This window comes from Clupea harengus, chromosome 5 (genome assembly GCF_900700415.2).
Source record: "Clupea harengus chromosome 5, Ch_v2.0.2, whole genome shotgun sequence".
Lineage (NCBI taxonomy): Eukaryota > Metazoa > Chordata > Actinopteri > Clupeiformes > Clupeidae > Clupea > Clupea harengus.
This window is the reverse complement of record NC_045156.1, coordinates 30,322,537-30,329,644: the sequence shown is the minus strand read 5'-3', so window position 1 is coordinate 30,329,644 and position 7,108 is coordinate 30,322,537.

Sequence of the window (7,108 nt, the reverse complement as noted above, 5' to 3'; positions counted from 1 at the left end):
TTCTTTAAGACAAAATGTCAGAGAAACAAAAGAGCAGCATGAAAAGAAACACAATCTTCACAAATAAGAAATCAAACACAGAACAGAAAAGAGGAGGGCAGTGCTAGTGAGAGTCCATTGGCCGTCACTGTAGGTGTGTGAGGCCTGAGGGTTCACCTTCGGTACCTGGCTATAGTAAGTCTGAGGATTTGTTATGATATATCTTTAAATAATAAGTGCACATTTTGTAGCACTTTCATTGTAAGAATATTAAAACAATAACATACATATCTCCTGAAACATCCTGTCTCTGTTTCATGGACGAGTTTTGTGTTGACGGAAGGAAAAAGCTAGGAATGAGGAGCCTCAGGTTTATAGCTTCCTGTTCTGCCACCTCTGTTACCTGTATCAGTTGGATGCCCACACACAGCTGCTTCCTGCTCTCTCCTTTGACCTCTGCAGCACCCTGTAAAACACTGGGTTTCCATGGCAACACCTACATGTAAGCCCCCACTCACCATTTGAAACTCTGCTAATGCAAGAAAATGCACCGCTGTTTTTCATGAAACAAATGAATTGCCTCATATACCTCAACCAGGAATTTGAAACACAATCACTGCAAATGGACTTCCACCTTTAGAGGTATGATGTGCTCTAGGTCTAGGATACACCAACGATCCGATACACCAATCGCCACTCATAGAATAAAGGAAATTACTTTGATGCACTTGATGTAACAACAATGCTTGTGTATTAAATGACAAACCAACTATAGTCTATCGTTGGCATGCTTGATGCCGGAGAAATGAGCATGTGTAAATCATCATGGACAGATAATCACTGGATCGAGGCATTTTCAAACCGTACAGTTTACGGGGTCCTCCTAGTCAGCAGTGGTGAGTATCTATCAACAGTGGTCTGAGGAGACGCAAACCTGAATCATCTGAAAACACAGTGTTGGCCACTTAAGACTCATCCATGCACAAGGGAAACCAATGACAGAAGGGCTACTGTGACACAAGTTGCAGAAATGTGTTACGATGATTATGGGAGGAATGTGTCACAGCACAAAATGCACTATGCCATACTGTGTATGGGGGCTGCACAGACACAGACCAGTACGAGTGCCCATGCCAAAACCTGTCCACCATTTAAACTGCCAGCAATGGGTACACAATCTGAATGAAACCTCTGAGCAATGGAAAAAGGTTATCTTCCTGGTTATCTGGTCTGGTGAGTTCTACTGTCTTTACATCGCACATGTCATGGCATCTTTAAAGAACGCTGAACTATCAGGAACTCTCACATTTAAATGTAAAAACACACATTTGATCATGTGACTTGACCTCTGCTGCCCCCTGGTGGCAGGCTGCTGTTACACAAGGTTTGGGATTCAATGGCAAAATGGGCAGCGGGTCATCTCAACATGAATCTGAAGTCTGACTCTGAGTTGGTATATGAATGAGTGTATTGTGCTTTGATGGATGTACACTATTGACACAGGCCTTGTGTGACAAAATCACATCACATTTTCAATGTAAATATCAGTGAACTTGCAGGCTGCAATAGATATAGAGACTGCAGGAAAGTCAAAGGAAGAAAAGACAAATAAATGAGCCTAAAGGACTTCACCCAACCATCAAAAGACATGATACCAATTCACAGAACGGTGAAGCAATGCAGTACATAACCGAACACATGTCCATCCCTGACCAAAGATGGACAGTTCACTTCACTTGGTCCCCGGGCACTACAAGCTGCCCACTGCTCCTGGGGGGTCCTTGAGGAAGGACGGTCCACGATGGGAAAAATGCAGAAAATAAATTCACCGCGACCTCAGGCCTACCTGCGTGTGTGTGTGTGTGTGTGTGTGTGTGTGTCCTGTGTCGCCTCTATATATGCACGTGTGTGTTCCAGGGTGTCGTGTGTGCCATTAAAAACCTGACAAAGGTCTTAATTATTATTATTATTATTATTATAATAAACTATACAGTCATTACTGTGAGATCTCTATTCATTCTCAGTGCAATAAACAATGTTTTCTTGTACTACTTCTCACATATAATAAATAGCAGCCACAGGGGATGGACAAAATAATACTGGCCCCTTAAAGTCTTTGTGTTGCCCTTCTACTCTATTGTCTCGCTGCTGCGTGTGCACACTACCCCTTCTGAAGACATTTTGAAGGGTTTGATAATGTCTATTAGCAAAGTGACAGGATGTCTCACCAATCAATGTTTTGCAGTGCAGGGATATGGAGGGACGTAGGCTACGTCATGGCATACACCAGTGGTTCCCAAACTTTTTACAGTCCCGTACCCCTTCAGACATTCAATCTCCAGCTGCGTACCCCAAAAAAATTCACAAAATGATGTTTCCGTCTTAAAGTTGCAATTCTGTTTCAAAGGGTAATTCTGTCCGTTTTCCGTTATCGCGGAAATTTTCTCCCCGCGTACCCCCTGAACCACTTCGCGTACCCCAGTTTGGGAACCGAGGGCGTACACCTTCATAAACAAGTAGGCTACTAACACGAGTTTCTGTCATAACAAAAATGAGAGGTATCAGCCAGTGTACTAGTTAACAGATCTATTAGCCAATTTCTGTTATTCTTCAATAACACTTAACCTTCATCACTCTATGGTGCTAAACGTATTCTATGGCAATACATTTCACAGTAACGGTGTGTCTAATCACACCACACCACAATAATTAGGTGTTTGATACAATATTGTCAGTTTCAGTGTCCAAATTAAGTCGCAACTTACTATAAGTCAATAAGAAAAAGTGTTTCAAAGATCAAACTAAGAACGATATATAATTCAGGTAACAAATGTCTTGGAATGCATGCTGGGTAGGATTGAGGGTATCAAAATTATAAATGATAGGACTGATACCCCACACTGTACGCAGGCCTATGTACAACACAAACTGAACACCGGGAACTAGGCTATCTCTTTATAACACAGTAGTCGAAGTAACAAGATCTTTAACGTCAGCCTTTCTCTTTAATATATAGCGTTTGCTCAAAACGGCAACCTAACAAAAAAGTTGACATCCATTGCTTACTACGTCAGTGATCTCTGCCCAACTACTCACTCTCTGGTTGAAAATCAGTTTATTAGCTGCTCATGATAGACGGCCACTATTTGCATTTCTGATCTGATTGGTGAGCGACAGAGGCAGGTTGACAGGATGTTTTCAAGGACGGCAAACATTTTGACCCTCCTCTACATGCTCATTTTTTTCGCATTCACAGTCCAGTCAGTGTGGTATAACCCTCAACGGTGATTGGCTACTTTTTCTAAAAGAATTGTGGGACACGGCAAGTGTGGCGTGAACCAGGTCTGGCATCCCTTGGTGGCCTGAAATAGGCCACTGTTAAGCGAGAAACCTACATCCATATGACACTTAAAAATCATTCCTGTCTATACCATAATCACCATCAAATATAACTTCATTAATTCTGGTTGCATGTGTCTTATGATTGCAGATAGCAGCTCTGGAGAGCAGAAGTGTTCCTTCGTTTAGCCAGAGTGTATCCTGATCCTAGTGGTGTGAGCCACCTGCTCCTCCAGATCCTGATGTGGAGAGCCCAGTGATGCAGGAGAATGTGTGTGTGTGTGTGTGTGTGTGTGTGTGTGTAAGGGTGCTGAGGACGACAGATGTGTGTCCTCCGCACTGTGTGTGCGTACCTTGCGCAGACCTTGCGTGTCCACAGAACCATACTTTCTGCTTAACAGTCTGGCTCCAACACTTCCATTTTAAGCACTTCTGGAATTTGGCATTTCTCTTTGCAGGTAGGGGAAATAGAGCAACCTCTCGCTTTCAGTAACATTCAGTGCATGAAGAAAGGGTTTAAATAAGTGTTGACATTGAGACACTACCCGCTGGCTCAAAGAACACTTTCCCATGAATTATCATATGATAATGAACTATGGTAACACATATATAGGGAAATATTTTTGCAACACATTTCACAAGCAATACTACTGCTACCCAGAGGGTGGGATTATAAGATTTTGAAATGTGTTAATCTTAAATGTTTAAAACTATTATGTCTCATGAATGTACACAGCGCTCTCTTGTGCATGTGGACAGCGCTCTCAATGTGACAATAATGTACAACCAACAACGGACAACAGTGCTCTGAATGTGACTTCAGATGGCAGTATGTGAACTATATATATATATACCAGAACTATAATGTACAACCAACAACGGATTTGGACCGTCATGTCATAGATGCTCATCTTTCAAAGGAGGGTGTCTTCCTATTCGCTGTAACGTTCCGTGGTTTCTCTTCTGAAAATAGAGCAGATATTTGCAGATTTGGCACAAATCCAATCCACTGTTTGACCTCCTTCTCTGCTTGAACTTACTATAGACCTATTTCTGATGAGACAAATGATCATGGACAAGCACATTTTAAAAACAAAATGCTGTGAAGGTTATTCACTTCTGATTGTTGAAAGCCTTTGCAATCTAATAATAATAATAATAATTTATTTTATTTGTAATGCACTCTTCATTCAAAAGAATCTCAGAGTGCCAATCTCGGGTTGGGATGGTTTCCCCCATCATGCACACAGCACATCTATCTGGATCAACTTAGACAGAAACAAAAGCAACAAGACTCTCTGGGCAGGGGGAGTTGTGGGAGGGAGGGAGGCAGAGAAAGGCCACTAAGTCCAGCAAGGAAGAGATGACACAGAGATTGGACCGTACTCAGCAGAAGAGCACTGCTGTGGCCAGGCCGTGTCAAAAGCCTCTCTCTTGTGCATTCACAGGGGATAAAGAGTGGGATTACGCCTGTCTCTGGATCTGGAGTTGACCTCGTGCAAGTGGCAGAAGCACACCACCCCCCCCCCCCCCGCCCCCCTCCCGAAAAAAGTTTGCACATACCAGCCAAAATCCCAGAACATGCAGTGTGCAGAGCTGAGACTCCCACGAAGCATACACATACACTTATATTAAACTAAATATTCAGCTTTACTGAACACCACCACTAAGACTACGTTTACACGGAGCCTGGATTGCCTGAATCCGGAAACATTTTTGGATCCGGTACCTTTTTTAATCGCGTTCACACAAGAAAAATCTGCGTCCACACGGAAAAGCTGGAGCGGAGTGGTTGAATCCGCTGTAAAGACGTCATGGAGCATGCGCATAAAGTGACAGAAGACAGAAGTCGAGATCCAACTAGCAATCTTCCGATTGCTGAACGACTTCTCTACCACCTGAAATCACTGTTACCACAGCACTCAAACAGGACTAGTTAGAATCGCGCACTCCGCCATAACCCTCGTTTGTGTTAAGTTACTGTTTTGAAACTTCGGTCTATAATAAAAATATTTTCACGTCAGATTTGCTCATATAGGCTATTGCTGTCAAAACCGGTTTTGAACAATGGTCTGCTGCAAATAGATTAAACAGTGATAGATTAAAGTGTGGCTTGTTAATGTAATCCCTTTCCTAACCAGCTTCTTAACAACATCGATTTAGTTTATGTTGTTGCTGTTATGAAGTGACGCAGTGGGGTTAATAAGGGTTCAGGCTGAGGTTGCGAGGCGTTCACATGGGGCAATGATGTCATCGGGTTAAAAGGTGTGCGGATTGGGCGTCTACAAGAACACGGATCCGCTGGCGGGTTCGAATCTACCCACTCTGGAGACCGGATTGAAAAGGTTGCGGATTCAGCGTCCCAATCCGCCAGGTTCTTGTAAATGAGAGGCCGATCCGACAACATTTCTTTCCGGATTCAGGCAATCCAGGCCTGAGCCACACACTCAACCACAGCAGGTCAGCGGACCAGTCATCAGAGGCTGGGTTGGGACCACATTCTGATGTTTTGCAGAGCAATTGACCTTAAATGTATGGCTGGCCCCTCGACAACACTTTACCAGTCAATTCACTGTCAATCCAAGCCATCAGACTAAGATGACGTTCAGACAGCCGACAGCAACTGTGCATCTAAGTATCTCTGTGTGTGAGACAGACAGAAAGTGGTGGAGGCTCTGTATTAGATTCCACTGGTTTCACTCAAGTTTCCTGCGGTCATGAATCCAGCTGACAGTAAGATAGCAGTTGACCCTTTTACAGTTGACCGTCAGCTGTTCTGGGACCAGTGTAAAGGGTAAACACCTTATATACATTACAGCACAATGGTGCAGTCAAAATTCAGTACTGTTTCAGTGCACTTCAGCTTCACCTGCACTACAAGCTTTTTGTAAAAACTGAACCATAAAACCGTTTTGGGAAACAGTTCAGAAGTTTGTACATTACCAATTCTAAAGATTTTATAAAGCTATACAGTTTACTCCAGTGAGACATCCCACAGATAGTTTTGCTGTTGTTGTATACACGATCATACTGCACATGACAACCACCTACTGCACAGGGCACACTCATGATGGCAATTCCTTACGCTGTGGCATGATTGGCAGACTACAAGCAAACAGAAAGTGCACTTACCCTGAAACTTATTGCCACCAAACCCTTGTTTGCATGAAACTAGATTTTTAATGGAGAGTAAATCCTTTATGAGTAACTATGAGCAGCTTGACAGCAGTCTGAATTCACGCGTCCCGAGGTGGAGAAACGAGTTGCCAGCAACAATTCTGGATGAACTGATTCCCAGGTCCTATTACACGCTCTGCTAAGTGCATTCAAAAGTTTCTCTCCCAGTGATTATTAAGTCGCCTTAGGAAGATGCGATGAAAGTGAAGAATAAAGGAAAAACACTGGCCCACACAACAATTAAATATTGTAGCTATTTCTCTTAAAGAGAGTTGGATATTAATGTTCTTATTCGTGTTCCATGTTCTTCCCTGTTGTTCCAGGCGTTTACGCCTCGGAGCTCAGAGTCAACACTGAACGCTGTGTCATCGCTTCCAACGCCGCCAATCAACACTGAGTGGAACTTCGAGGATTTCAAAGCGCCATAAACTACGGTCCCGTTACTGTGGGGCGCATTGAGAGCGCCAAGTCAGCGGTGAAATTCAAGCATAATGGTGGAAGTGGCTTCGGCAGTGCGGAACGGTGCTCATACACCAGCCATTACAAGGGCACAACTGCCTCACGTTAGTCCTGACAGTTTCCTGCAGTCAACATTAGGTACGCACATATACTT